Source organism: Acipenser ruthenus, chromosome 24, assembly GCF_902713425.1.
Source record: "Acipenser ruthenus chromosome 24, fAciRut3.2 maternal haplotype, whole genome shotgun sequence".
In the NCBI taxonomy this organism is placed as follows: Eukaryota; Metazoa; Chordata; class Actinopteri; order Acipenseriformes; family Acipenseridae; genus Acipenser; species Acipenser ruthenus.
In genome coordinates this window covers 27,654,372-27,670,605 of record NC_081212.1, presented here as the reverse complement: position 1 = coordinate 27,670,605, position 16,234 = coordinate 27,654,372, and positions in this window count along the sequence as shown.

Genomic DNA, 16,234 nt, shown 5'->3' with positions numbered 1-16,234 from the left:
TAATTAATTCCGTTGTTTTGATCGTTGTGTTTACTGTTTGCTTTGCAGATGCACAATCCTGTACCATTTGTCTGTTTGAAGAAAGAGATATTTTTGTGAATAATTCATACAAGTCTCACAGTGGCAGGCAGCGTCATGAACACATTTGTGAAATTCTTATCCACGGTTTACTGAAAGCTTATGGAAAAGATACATTAACGATTTTCAAATCCTAGAAAATCCACTAAAATAATTCACCATCCAATTTAAAAGTAATAATACTAATAAAAATGAATGCACAAACACACGCACACACTCAGCTTCCCATATCTGATGTAGCTATCGTAACACTGAAGACTGTTGACATCAGGTCCACTTGAAAACATTTCAGGATCCTAGGAGTACGGACAGCTTTTCTTGTTTTTAAATCAACAAATTAATGAATGCATTCATTTAATACCTGCCAATAAATACTTCTTAAAGGCAATTATGAGCACACCCCATATTGAAAGGCCACCGCATCATGTGATTATTATGGAATCAGAAAGTACTCAAAATGAAATACTGGGAGCAATAGAATCCAGACCCAAACAGAATGAGAATGAAAGAAAACATAATCAAAAATGAAAGACCCCCCCAACCCCCCCCCCCCCCCCAAAAAAAAAACAAACAAACCATGAACCCTTTCAAGTGATCCGATTCTAATCCTGTTTATTGGAAATGCATTGAGCAGCAGCAGCACTGTGAGGATATAGGATGTAGGTTGCACAGGATATAGGTTGTTTCAGTGCTGCAGGCTGATTGAGCTGTATCTTGCTCACTGCAGTGCCACATTGTTTGTTCACAGTGCTGGTGCTGGTGGTGTGTGTGCTCGTTATTGCATCTCTCTGGGTTGCTTTATTTATGTATTGATGTATTTATTTGTTCCTGTGTGGTCCCAGAGATGTCCCGGGTTACCAGCACACCGCAATTTGAACCACATCCTGAGAGCCAGTTCTGAATCCCTCCTCGCGGTTGTGTCTGATCCTGCAATGGAAATGGATACAAAGTGATCCCCATAATGTTCTCATTAGCAGCAGAACTAAAGAGAACTGAGCAGCCAGATTTGTGTACATATGAAGCATGTTTTGCATCAGTCGGTACAACATTATAGTGGATGTATTTGTATTGGAATTTGCAGGCTGTGGTGCACTGACTTTAATTCACAGGTCAAAGGTGCAGGACGGATTCTCAGTTTGTGTTTTTTGACGCATCTGAAGTTACTTTCAAAGGTTCCTACGTTTTTGGTGAGCGTTACACATCTCTGGAAGCAAATTCATTTTCTTTAAAAGGAGGCAAAGGGGAATGTGTTTCCGACAATTTACCAGCTGGAACTTTCGTAAACATCTAGAAATTTCATTTATAGCCTACAGCAGAAGGTCAGATTCGCAATGTATTAAAACATTTTCAAAGAATATAAAAAAGCTAAAAATTAATTTTGACAACGCAAAAACTAGAACAGTTTCAGGAATATAAAACTGTATTTTATTAAAAACAAATTAAAATGCACAGTATCATTACTTAATAGGGCCCGGTATAACAGTATGATAGAAAGAAAGTAATCATTCAGTTCCATTCCACCCCTCAGAGAGCCCAGAGCTCTGGTCTTCATTTGTTCTTTCAGAAGCAGGAGGGTGCAGCCACCTACACACGAGTTCCTCTCGTTTGAGTCCCTCTCTCTCCTCTCTCTCTCTCTCTGAATAGCACACAAAGAAGACGCCTGGAGCAGCTGATGGTTTTTATTTGTTCCCTGGGTTATGGATTCTGCTTTTATTTCATCTTCCTTAATGTCTTTAATGCTCGCTTCAGGCGGTATCTGTGAGCAGCAAGGTCCCTTGTGGTCTCTTTGCCAAGTGCAGTGTGATCATTGCTTCTGGGGTCCCAGCGGAGGACAATAACAACAGAGCAAAAACAGGATCAAAGAATTCAAAGTAAAGGGATGGGAATGACAGAACCTGTGGGAGCAGGTTCGGTGCGGGCAGTCCTTTTATGTGACATGAGAAAATCAGGGTAAAGAACGGCTGAGGCGTTGGTGTAAACCCAATTTATTTTTTAATGTTTTCATTAGCTGTGTTTAAAATGGTTAGAGGTTTTGAGGGTATACGAATTCCTGTTATGAATACGGAGAATACGAATTATGCTATGTAAAACTGATTTGCATAATTAGAATGAAAAAAGTATATATATATATATATATATATATATATATATATATATATATATATATATATAAAAGGAAAAAAAACATGTCTGGAGGATGTGTTACGTCACCCAGCAGGGGGGATATTAATTTGTGTGTGTGTGTGTATGTGTGTGTTTTTAGACACAGAAGTAAGGTTATTAATCTAAGTTAATTAGTATATATGCAAATTACATCTTAGTAAATCAGGACTGGTGTATTTTAAAAGAATATATATAAATGTATATACACACATATTTGAAGAATGTTATAAAGAGATGCTTGAGGATGACTCTGCTGGAGCTGCTTGTTTCAATATTGCTCTGCAGGGGGCGCTAGTCCTACAGTCAAGGGCCTATGGTCTGAGCACAGCACCTCAGGTCATTGTAGCCTCACTTCCTCTCAGTGTGATGCTTACCTAGCCCCTCCCCTCCCTGCAGCCACGTGGGACACACATGGCAAACTGCAATTCAACAGCGCAGACTTACTGTAGTTAACGTTTCTAAGGGATGCCCCACAGGGAGAGTCTGAGAAACGTGTGCCTTGTTGTCTGGGTCATTTAGCAGTAGCAATGATTTGCAAAGGAGGGCAGGGAAATCAGGAAATTCCAAAAGCTGCTGGTTTTCACACATGTCTACTGGTTTCTGGCTGGTTTCTTGTATCAAAATACAAGAAAAACTCAAATTATCGTACAAGCGTAGAAACCAGATTCGCGGTTTTTGGCCTGCACTGACCAGATGCAAAGTAGGGCATGGAGTTACACAGATATATGTCAGTGCAGGCCAAAAACTACGAATCTGGTTTCTACATTTGTACAATGAATTGGGTTTTTGTTGTATATATATGGGGGTCAAATGTATACATGCACATGCTTTAGTTTAGTTTACCATTTCACTGCGTGAGTTAGTCACTTATTGCACAATCAGTAAGTGTCTAAGTTTAAACGGTACAGCAGTAACTCAGACTTGAAGACTCACATGAGGGTGATAGAAATAATGACCTCGAGTAATGTGTCTTGATAATGTTTTTTTTTGTAAACAGTGTCACTTTTTGTTTAGCCGATGGTGCTCTACTCCACGCTGTGTGGTGGTGGTGCTTGATGAAGTGAGAGATGACAGTGCCGCAGGGGTTCCTGATGTCAAGTGTAGAGCACACAGCATCCGTGCTGGAGTCCCAGCTCTCCGCAGGCAATCCCCGTCCTGCCACTGCTGCTCAGCCTGTCCCTCTGTAGAGTGCTGAGCACAGCAGAAGCTTTTAAAGGTTACTAACCACGCTCCCCCTGTCCCATTAGGTTTTCAGAACTGAGACAGCTGTCCTGCCACTTCTGCCACAGCCTGGCTCCTCTCTCCTGGAGTTTTCTACCTATCAAAAATAAACAAATCAAAGCTCTTTCCACCACTACAGCTGTCACAGTTCTGTACGACATTTTGAGTACTTTGTTTTTTTTAGAGCAAAAGCTCTGTTTCATGAACAAAAATCCTTGTTCTGTCTTTTTGCAATGATGAAAGGCTCCACAAACCTTTACAGCACTGCACTTGAGACACTGACACACAGGCAGGTCTTTGCTTCTAGCGAAGGCTGTAAACTAGCAAATCAACCCTCAGATCATTGAAAGTCCAGAACAAAGCAGGACTGCATTAGCACTGCATTAGCGGTGAGACGCACATGAGAGCAATGGCTCGGACCCGCCAGAAAAATGCCAGAAAAAAGCTTGCCCTGCTTAAAGGCCATTTTCTTTTTTTCTACCACCAGAGGCAGGGATTAACATTTCAAAACACGTCCACTTTCTAAAGCTTGATGGAGAGACGTGGAATATTTTACCGTCTCCTGTGTTTGCCTGCTCCAGTAATCATCAGACTCAATCACTCGTGCAACATTTTAATGAATTAATAAAAATGATCGCGGATGGTCCGGCGAGACAACAACAAAAAAAGAAAACAAAAAAATGAGCACGGTAGAATTTTAATGAGCACCATGGGGACTTTCGAAGCTGCGTGGTTTTTTTTTTTTTCTCCTTTCCTTGATATCCTGACGCTGCACTGCTCTAAATCACTGTCATGCGAATTAGGTATTTCCCATCATGCCTTTTGTTTGGCCTGTAACTGTGCCATCATGTGCCACAACTGCTGCAAAAGCACACCTGCTCTGGTGTCCTAATTGAACAGATGATCTGCCAATTTGTCATGTTTATCTTTAGCCTCTTTCTGGCACCCGCGCTCGTTGCTCCGCTCAGCCTCGAGAACACAGTGCAGATGTAAGCAGTGTTTTTTTTTTTTTTTATGACAGATCTTGTAGTCATTATTGAATAATTCATCACTGCATTAATGTCTTCTGATACCATCTCCAGCTTCCCCGCTCTCTATTTCTCTCTCGTTCAACCCACTTGGGAAAACTTTATTATGCTTTGCTCTGACGGCAAAGTATACAGATAAAAGATAATTGCCTGGCTTGACTCCTCCATTGATATGAAAATAGGATTTAAATTATTCACTTCAGTTTAAAGGTTAGTTGAAGGTTATTACTTGGGGATAAAAACATCTTTATGCATAGCGTTCCTGACTGCGAGACGAGATGGGACTGAAAGGCCTCATTTGCACTGCATGCCTCTCTAGGCTTATTGTGAATAAACTGGAGGCCTCTCTAGAGATTGAATCGGGGAGAAGTCAATTATTTATAAGCAAATTATAGCTGGCTTTTCGTACACAAAACACTGTTAGTTGTAAATAAGACAGGCCCTGTGCCTCGCTCCTTATTCCCTTGCTTTTATCATGGAATCATTACAAGGCACTTTTCTTTTTTCATTTTTTCCCAGTCCAGAATAAATATAATTAGGAGCACCACCCCGTCTTCAGGAGGGTGGTTTTCTTTCGTGCTTAATAAAAATGGAAATTATTTCAATGTATCCATTTCCTCCAGGAACCCTGTGTACTCTTCTAGATGGATTAGTGAATCATCAACTGCAGCCGTATTTCTCTGGGTGGTGACTCTGTTAATGACGACGATGCTTGTGGGAGCTTGTGTTTAAAAATGCTTTACTTTTCACAAAGGATAACTTGGAGTAAAGTCAGTAAGAGTTACCTTGGCTTTGCATAATAGATGGGATGCATGCATCTCTTAGTTTTTCATGTAAACTCCTGTTGGGAGTAGCTGCACAAGGTTAAACTTCCAAAATGTTGACGCTGTATGCCACAGTTTTTCTTCTTTAATAGTTTTTCTAAAACAAAATTGAAAAAAAAAAAAACACCTTCTGTTCAAAAATGTCTATGGCTCCCAACGAAAAGCATTTGTTTTTATTTAAAATTCAGAAAGGCTTGCTTTCTATTTTCAGTAGCGTACCTACTGTATGATGGTAGCTATTGATCACCTAGAGCTAATCATTCTGCACACAGTCCTTGGAGAGCGAGCAAGGACTTTTTTTTTTCTTTTTTAATTAGCGATACAAGCCCATGGGCATGAATCTATGAATCCTCCTCTGATATTCTTCAGATGTAGTGAGCTTTGATTTCTCTGACCCTACTAGGGATACTGCGATTGGACAAGCACGTTTGTGGAATGCTAATGCACCTGCCTCTGGAAGGCCTTGCATGCAGAGGAGTTGTCATCTTGCAAGTACAGTTAGATTTATTAAGCAAGGCTTTAGAAACATTAACACACTCTCATAGCTTAGCTATTGGCTTGCATGACCTTCCCTGTATATAAGGCAGTTGAGAAGCTCCAGGTAGGGTCCTGATACTCACTGGGAGTGAATCTATGGCAGGTTAACACAAATGCAAACTGACCTTACACAAAGTGAAAATAAATTCTGGAAACATGAACTCTGAATGTGGGCAGCTGCGTTTTTTTTCCCCATAGAGAATGTAAATTTTCAATGTATTTTATACAGCATCATTTTATTTCTTTCAAAGAAAATTCATTCTTTGCAGCTGGGAAATCAATCAATCAATAAATAAATGACATTAAAATTTAAAATTGAATCATGCACACTTTGTTTTTCACTGGGGTCAGGGCTGTGTTATTACAGATGAAAAATAATGTGAGTTATGAAAGTACACTAAAGTGAGACAATGAGACAATCCACTGGAGACAGAAAGAAATATGTTCCAGCACTGGCTTCCTTTCAGAGGTGGACACTGGGGAAGGTTCTTACCTCCTGTGAAGCGTGACTGCATCATCGCCCACCTCCAGCACTCCTGAGCCCTGGAACCCCTTGAAGTTCCTTGAGTGCGCCACTCTATCCTCACCCAGGTACTGACACAGAGGAGAAGCCAATGCATAACAAACTGGTGCTTAGATTAGACTTTCATTTTGTTTTAATGCCGGATATGCGAGTTAAATTGATAGATTTTTGTTTTGTTTTGTTTTAACTAGACATTGTGTTTCCATCTGCTTCACACGCATAACATTTGCACTTCATTTTCTGCAACCACATCCTTCAAGTACAAGTTTTATTTGTGATGCAGAAAGCTGTTTATTCACCCATGGGTAAAAGAGATGGGTAAACTGCCCCCTCCTTTCTAGCTAATCCTGCAAGCGGTCCTGCAATAAAAAAGTGAACTTGCTGACATCTAGAAAGTATGCTCTAAGTTGTCTCCAAGAATACCACCACAATTATCTATATGCCTTGGGAAAAATTCAGCGTTTGTGGAGGATGTGGGACCTTCTCAATGAGAAGGAGCAGACCCACTCTTAAACTGCAATCTGATTTTAACCTTTCGTTAAAATTCAATTCAAAACACACCGCTTAAGAGTGTTAATCAAAATGCCCCAACAAGTGCTCCACTGTCTCTTATCTTGTGGTTAAGATGACTATGAACTCCTGGAAAAGAGACAGTCAGACCTTAAAGTGAGTGTGGAATGAGTAGGCAACGAAATGTCTGGCGGTTTCTTTGATAATCCTCTCACTCTTCCTACCTTTGAAGCAAAAGAGCAAAGATGTTTGTGTTCTAATTGAAGGGGAAGCTTGCTGATGGTGAGAATGAATGATCACTTACATTCCGAGAGAGAGAGAGGGAGTGCCCTGTGCATGTTCTATTACCAGCACTCTGGGAGGGTGTGCGTGTGTGCGTGTGTGCAGGGGGGTGATGCGGTTTGGAGAAACAATCATCAATGAGCTTCATTGTTTTTACATCTTTTATTGGCTGCCTTCCTCCCACCATTCCTTGAGTGCCATGCTTTCCTGTCTGAGGGTGAGAGGGGTCCAGAGACCTTGCAGTATACCTGGCAGACCCCCCAAGTAAAATGAGCAGCTCATGTCTATATTAGTACTTGCAAGCTGCCAGACACTCGGCTCATTACACCTGCATTCAATACCACCCCCGGCCACCTGTTGGACAGTAAACGCCACATTCTGTGATAATGAAGCTACCTTTAAAAAGCAAAGGAATCCCAGGAATGGCCTGCATGTCCCTCTTCTCCGCATCAACCCCAGATGTTCTTCATGCTCCGTGTATCCTGATCAAAAACATGTTGATTCATAAAGAAGGTAGCTTATGCCGTAATCCCCCAGCCCTGCAAGGAATGTTTCCCATCTTTGATGTGCCTTGTTTTACATTATATTAATATAACTCACAATCCAGAAAATTCAATTTTCCAACAGTCAGATATAAGGATTCTGTTCTGTTTTTGTTTCCTATATCACCAGTCTGTGTATTATTAATGATGTCTCTGACTAGCTTAACCTTTTGCAAGGGTTGTTACATTTCTTTTGTTTGTCAATGATCGCCAGGGAAACTAGGTCTATTGTCAAAAAAATGGATTTCACTACAGTCCATGATTGAAATGACCCAGCTTTTCACTGCGGTCCATGACTGAAATGACCCAGCATTTCACTACGGTCCATGATTGAAATGACCCAGCATTTCACTACAGTCCATGCAGAACAGTCAACCCACTATATCAAAGCATTGTACCACTAGAATACATGCGGTCATGAAAATGACACCCTCAAAATGATTAGCACTCACCTGGATTGCATTACAAATGCGTCAGGTCTTGGTGATGAACGGGTTAAACGGTGTAAAAGCCTGCCTCTCAGATTTGGAATTACAGTGAGAACACTAAGCTTCAGTGGCCTGCTAGAAAGAGTAAAAATAGTGCTCTAGTACATCAGAAGAGCCTTGAAGTGTGCACTCTGTCTCCCAACCTCACTGTCCCTTGTACCTGAGTTTCTTTCCAATTCAATTTTCAGTTTTTTCATTATATCTCCCCTCAGTTCCAAATGGCTTTTTTGTTTTGTTTTCACTGCCGTTGTTATTTATAGCTGAGTCGGTGTCTTAGCCGCACAGACTCCTGTATTGAGCGTTTTATCTCCCCAGCAGTTTCCTTGTTTGAAACAATATAGCCTGACTGTTGTTATTGATTTTAGTGGATTGTGCTCTGGTAAGAGCTCCTCTGAGCCTGCCGCTATATTAAGCAATCATTTCTATAGCAGATGACATGACTCCCTGGACAAAGGCTGGTCCTAATACGGCTAGTATTACTCATATCTTAATTGATTGGGCCTCAAAGAGGAGAGAAGAAGGGGAAAAAACAATCACGAGGAGGGATATAAATATCATTTACAATCCTGGAGCTGTAAGAAGCTTAATGTTTGGGCCACTGAATTTATAGCAGGGCTCTGCTTGTATTCTGTAGCAATGCAATCCTGTGTGTCTGCTTACAGCAGAGTCAGCCACGCCGGTTCAAATTGATACACTGCAGTTTGTATGTCACAACAAACAGCTTGAGATTTGGGTTTCTTTTTTCAGTAAATGGATGAGCAGTTTTGTAAGGCGCAGTTCTCAAATGATCAACTGTGGACAATGAAGAAGCCGGCGTTCAGTTAACTCCGGACTGAGATCCGAGCACAGCCATTGAAGGTATGAAGTCATGATCCATGTACCAACAGTGCTCACTTTTAAATTAGAATTCCACATCAAGGGGCCACAGCCTTCTGAGATTCACAAACACTACTGACCACCTGTAACCAGCCATGCAGAGTGCGAACTAACTAATGCACAGTGGGGATTGCTGATGCAGCGATATGAACACAAATGGGATTGGAGAATTCACACTATTCACAGTATTGGAAAACAATATGAAATTAATAAAACCCTTTTCTTATCAGAGCCTATTGTATTATAAGCGTGGGACACAGCTTGAAGTTGATTTATTAGCATTGGTTCACACTGAAGGCTATTTAAGTAATCCATGGCCGGTTTAAATCAGCATGCGGAAGAATGGCATGTTTACTCCTGGTAATGTCTGCTACTTTACGGCCCATGATATAGGGTGGGTATTAGGCAGCCCTAATGGAATTACCCTGAGTGATTGCTACAATGCTCCTAGAGCATTAACAGATATATACAGTATTTACTTTACACTCTGCTCTGCTTCCATGATCAAAGTCTAGCGGTTTCAATATTAATCAGTTGACTTGGCCCTTTAATATAACCTCCCACACACAGACACAGACCTTCACTAATCTTGCAGTGCAGCCCTTGTACAAATCGGTATTTGTTCAATCAATATGTTTACATGCAGGCCTCACTGTGCAGTGTGTCTCGACTCCAGGGCATTGTGTACTTGGTGGAGTGACCTTTGTGCTGGTAGGAAATCATATAGACAAGGTCAGAATGCTCTAACGGCACCGCAACTTTCCTACGGCTCAATGGAAGGTTTTTTTCACAGTATTCTTCTCTGCCTGCCTCTGTGTCTTTATGAGAGCTGACCTTTTAAAGCATTGTGTTTTTCAGCTCTGCTGCCTGAGGAACTCCCAGGTACAACACAAGTGTTCCGTACCGTAGCTGCTGTGAAATCAAGGTAGCAGCTTGGAGGAAAATAGTCTCCGAACAACCTTTAAAACAGGCACATTAACCCATTAGCCTGGGCACTGCCAGAACAGACGCGTACTCGAGGCTGAGCAAACATAATCTCAATAGTATGTGGCAGCTTTTTATTCCTCCATTGGTTTTTATTGCTCTTGTTTTTTACTGATTTCGAATAGATGCTTTTTGCATACCACACACTGCCACTAGTGGCCAAATGTTGTAATTGTTTCATGTGTGCCTGCTTCCCAGACAGGAAGATGATGTCAGACCTCCCATAGCACATACTGCTACTTAATTTCCTCCATCTTCCTTGACCCAGGAGTTGCGGTGGTTCTGCCATCTGACATCACAGTAAGAAAAAATAACCCATTCCACGTATCAACAGCCGCCCTCCTGTAAGTTGCACTGAGAAAGACAGATGACTTCCCAGTCCCAGACTTGGAATACACATGGCATGCTGAGAGTGTTCACAGGGCTGTGTGGTTTTCAGATCAGACATGCATTTAAACCTACTTATCATGTGAAATATCTCCCAATAGGAGGATCCAGCAAAGGCTGGAGACAAACCGATAAATCATAGAGCTTTTATAGACACCTTGGGTTAAGTGAACGTGTGCATCCACCTCCAGTCATGCATATTTAAATGTACAAGCGTGCAATATAGGTGTTTATCAAGCGGAACAGCAAGGCTGCACAGATCAGCGAGTGGAAGATATGTCTGTCATTTGGGAGATTTTAGTGTTAAAAACATCTGGCATGTGACGGCACGGCAGAATCCAATTGGCTGGATTTGCTAGTGGGAGACCAAGACATTTATGTGTGTGGGGTTCTCTAACCACAAATGGCTTGCACTTGTGATTTGCCTATGATCTCCAGCCAAACACATTGTCAGCTGTGCGGAGTAAAAAGCAGGGATGCTTTTAAAGACTCTCCAGAGTTTATTATACAGTAAAAAAAACAAAACTACATCGCCTAGGATACGGGAGCAGATTTGCATTTTTACATAGCAATCTGCATCATGCTTTTACTATGAAGGGTTTAAGCAATTGTGTACCCATGTAATATAAAAGCATATTTGGTATAAATATTAAAGCAAATGTAACAATTACAGTATGCAAGCACTTACGTCATGTCTACTTTTGTACAGTACAATAACAGTTGTGCATTTACTAGTACAGAGAAACCACTTTACATTTGCTTTTTGCATGCTTTAGTTTTACCCAGAAACCATTAACTACCCAACCAGTCTTAAACTCAGTGCTTCTTATAAGACTCTTTTTTTCTGCTGTGTTATCAGTCCGTGAGGCCTTTCCCTTTGCTGGCAACATGGCATTATTATTATAACCCTGACAGACAGAGGGCACTGTGTTCTCAAGGAGGGCAGTATGTGGCATGCAAATTGCACGTTACAATCTGGTGGCCACCAATTAATGGATTTATTTTTGTAGTGCTGGAAGAAATGCAGCAGCCTCCCTAGCCCGCACTTGACGAATTTGTAACACTGCTATGCAATTAACAGCATAGATCATTTACATAGTCGCAGAGCTAATTTTCATAATGTTTTCTTTATTATCAGAGGAAGAAATTAACCCAGGAATTTATTTACATACCATCCTCGAACGGTAACAGCTTGCTAATTGCCTGTTAGATGATTAATAAGCTTACAGCAGATGCTAATGAATCGTGCACTCGCTGTTTCAAAGGTGCTCTTGCAGAGTGCTTGTGTTTTGGCAGCTTAATTAGTGCGATAATGATGTACTTGTTGCTCCTGCTTTCAAGCAAATACCATCAAACATTAAAAAAGATTAAAGTGAATTATATTACCAAGAACTAATCATGCTTAAGTGTTTTTGTATGCTGGCTTTTTTTTTTCTTTACCTGCAAATCACTTGCATTCTCAGTTTTAAAACACATGCACGGCATACAGTAGATTACTTCTAATGCATAGCGTTTGTTTGTAGGTAGTTCAGTTCAATAGTTCAGAAAATGATTCAGTTCTGCATTAAACACTTACTTACAAAATGGGGTGCATCTGATAACCCAGTGCAAGCAGAAAAACACTTCTGAGTTTGCATAGTATTACTGCATAATCCTGCACCAGATACATTATACTGGAATCACTGGCATTCCACATAGCAGTCCTGTCTGTTTAGTTCAGGTAAGTGCAGCATTACACTGAACAGCACTGAACAGCACAGATGAGAGTTTAAACAGTAAGACTAGGAGTGCCGTTGCACTGCTGCATTGGTTAATGAAAGACAGGCATCCAGAGTCCCCAGACTGAATCACGATGGTTATGCCAGTGCAACACTTAAAACTGCTAGGAAACTAAGTCCCCCCAAAACAGAGAGAAACAAACATGGCAAAGAAATTAAATGCATTCTTCCTCTTCCACGATGATATGTGTGCTGGAGTGGCTTCTGTTGGAATGTGAGCGATGGTGTTTTGTTAGATTAGGGGGATCTGGCCACTGCAGAGTGGCTGGTATGGATACAGCTGCCAGCATTTACTTTGAAGATGAAGGTTTTTTTTTTTTTTTTTTTACGTTACTGCTGCAGTGTTTGTATAATTTAAATCCACTCTCATGGCAACAGCTGCAATTGTGGACTTTGTTAGGAATAGCTAAACGGTGTGGCATTTGTTACATAGCGATTTCATCTGTTAATAATATACTGTGTTATTAAGGGTGTCTGCAGTAATTCTTAAGTTTCTGTTATGTTTTTTTTTTACTGAATTAGAAGCATGATTGGCTCTTGCCAGTCATGTCCAATCCCTCTGTGTGGAGCATCAGTGTTAAACATATTACACATAATATTACTGAATTGTTTGTGTGTTCTGGTTTATTAAACCAAGCTGTTTTAAAAAATAAATACGTTTCTGCGTTGGGGTTAAAGAAGAGGTGTGTTTGGCATATAGATGTATTTAATAAAAACAATATAGTAAGTAAAAAAAAAAAAAAAGTAAAAAAGCAATAAAACATATGTATGTGAAAAAAACCCACCCTAAAACCGTAAATAACGGGTCATTTTTCTAAGCGTACCTAAACAGCTGAAGTCGTAGGTTGTACTTATACAACCCACTTTGCAGCCAGACTCTTAAATGGTTCAGATTAATATACATTCTATCAGTTCCAATGTGTCACAGCCCTCATTTGACATATCCAGAGACACCCAGAGTCAGTTGCATTTGTCTCAGTGTTGGGTCTACCTGGTGTGTCATGGAGGTGTATGAAAGTCAGCGCAGTCTTTCAGGTGATGTGAAGCGCAGCACAGTGGAGAGACAGAGCTGACAGCGAGAGCACAGAGATGAGGTTCATTAATACATCAGCTCAAGAGAAACATGTAGGGGTGGTGGAGGAGTTCAAGCCACACACCCATGTAACAGTCTTATACATTTAAATGCACTATAGAGGATACTGGCCTGGGTGATCTAGGTACACTCGCAATATCACTTTCTTAAGAAAGAAAGAAAACATGCTACCAAGTTAGTGAGCTAGACCCTGTCTCACGACCTCCCTTTGAGTCTGCAAATCTAAAAAACACACACGAATTTTCCTTTTTTTTTGTTTTTAAACAGCACCTTCCAAAGCTCACGTGCTGATAACATACACGAGCTCTACGGTCTTGCATCGACAGCTGTACCTGTGAGCTGCTTTTTGATGGGGGTGCACAAACATGTGATGTCTGTTTAGTTGACGGGCTGTAGTTCTGGCACGACAACTTTTCGTCATGATTTTCTTTTTTTTTTTTTCCCCTCGTAGCAGTCAGGCTTAATGTAGAAAGCTAACCTCACCAGCTGCTGTCTTGGGACGTGAGAAACGTGCCAGCTGGTGATATACTGTCAGCTATTGTCAGCAGCAACAAAACAAACAGGAAGGAAGAACAACAGTCCTGCTCTATACACCACTGATGTATTTTCCAGAGGAGACACGGTGAAAGGCAGCTGACAATTAAAAGAAGCAGAGATCTTAGATCAACACCCTCATCAAAACGATGTTCAATGGCAATCCAGCGTTGACTCAACAATGACCCCTTACAGCAGCTCACCACTGTGTTCCTGCACTGCATTTCTGAAGTTTTACCATGTGTTTCCCAATGTTATACTATGCATTTCCTATAGTTAACCCTCCTTTTACTAATATGCTTTACCATACCTCCTTATTCTTTACAATGCTCTGCTTTACCATGCCTTCCTTGTGCTTTATTATGCGTTTACTATGGGAAACATTTATAAGGTATAATGCAATGCTCCTATAGCAAGGGCACATTGTGGCTCAGTGTCAGATATTGTGTATTAGATATTGAGTAAGGAGCTTAAAGGCATCACCATGATATGGACCAATACACAGTATTAACAAGTCCATTGTTTTGTCATTGAAGGTAATTCTGGATGTTTGCTCTGATTGATTTATTCAGGGTATACAATGCTATTATAATGGCATCCCAACAGTTTTCTGTAAGTGCATCTCCAGTTCCAAATGCATACGTATGCATTAAGATAAGCTGCTGTACAAATGCAGCACACTTAAAGGAAGAGATGTACAAACTACTGCTAGGCAAACATGCTGTACTGTTAAAGTGAAAGCGCAATGTAAAGCATGGCTCGTTAGTGAATAACCTGAAGCACAATGGAAATCATGGTAACCTGACATGAAGCATGAATTTGCTAAATTACATAAACATTATTACGAGCCATAAAATTCAACGACTCCACGCTTGTTTACTCATGGCTGGTTTTAATGTTTGCAGAATGTAATATAATGTGTCAATTTTCTCTCAAATCAAAAACATCTGCTCATTCAATATGTGTGAGAGACAACCTTGATGGACAAATGTGCAAAATAAGCTGAAAGCCTAATGCGGAATTCAGCTGAAACAGTAAAAAGTTCTTAAACGAAGGCCAATAACATTTAGATCAGAGCCTGGCCTCCTGTCAAGCTTCCATTTGTAACCCTGAATGATCAGTAAATTCTATCTTAATTACCATGAAGATGAGCCAGACTTGGAGTTTGTAATCAGAGGCACTGTGTGCTAATTATAGATGGCTTCTGCAGTATTAACAGTTTATTTGGTTACTTATCGTCTAACAAATATACTATATATGTCTTTTTGTGATGCTTGTTACCAGCGGTATTAATAGTCTAGAAAGCAGGTGAAATGTTCTTTTTTTAGATACATTAAATACAGAGAAGCTGCTGGTACTGATTGATCCAGCACACACAGTCACTGGAACCACACAGGCCTCTATGGTACATATTTTTCAAACTTGACCTCCATACCAGATAGTTCAGTTACTACTACTGGTTTTCTGGTAACCAGCAATCATTGAGAATATGAACATATATTTACTTGATTCTTTGTTACTTTATTAAAAAAAATACTGCAGATTGATTAAAAAAAAAAACCAATGAACTGTTTACTGCAGAATTGCAGTAAATAAATATGAACCAGTGTAACCAGTTAAAACCTTCACGGCCACATGTAACAGATTAGCATGGCTTGAAAATAGAATATCCCTTCGAAATGCATGTACTATAAATAAGGATATTTGGTTGAATTTTACTGACTGCATTTAAAATGCAAAATGATTCATTTGCAAATAAAATCAATGCAGAAAGACAGGATTTATCATTGTGCTGCTGAGGTTATAAACTGTGTTTCACTGGTCCACTCACAGTTAACCCAGGACACTACTTCAAGTTTAGCGCCGAGAGAAGAACTAAGGGACATACATAAAAGTACATAAAAAGTACGTTTAGAACAGAAAGTCGGAAGCACTTTTTTAACACAGAGGTAGAAATGCATGGAATTGTCTACCAGGTAAAATAAAGACTAGATTCTGTGATATAAAATGAGTTTCCCCCAGTAGGGGAGAAAGGTGTGCCAACAAGGGACCAGCCTTGATGGGCCGAATGGCCTTTTCTCGTTCCCAAACAGTTCTTATGTTCTTATATTCTTAAAGTTTAAAACTAGTGCTGGTCATTTCTAATAGGTCCGTGCTTGTTTCTGTGATGTAATTGACAGTTGCAGTGAGTTCCCTGGAATAATCCTGGAGGCTTTTCACAGTTAAACCAGGCAGGGTTTGCAAGTGTAGACACTGTTATTGTTAGCATTCAGCCATCTTCTGAGGGGAGTACTGAAATGATATAGCAGCTGATCTGAACGAGTTCCCATGTTGTCAGCTTTCATTAAGAACATTTGTAGTTGAATCAATGCATGTCCCCCTCCCT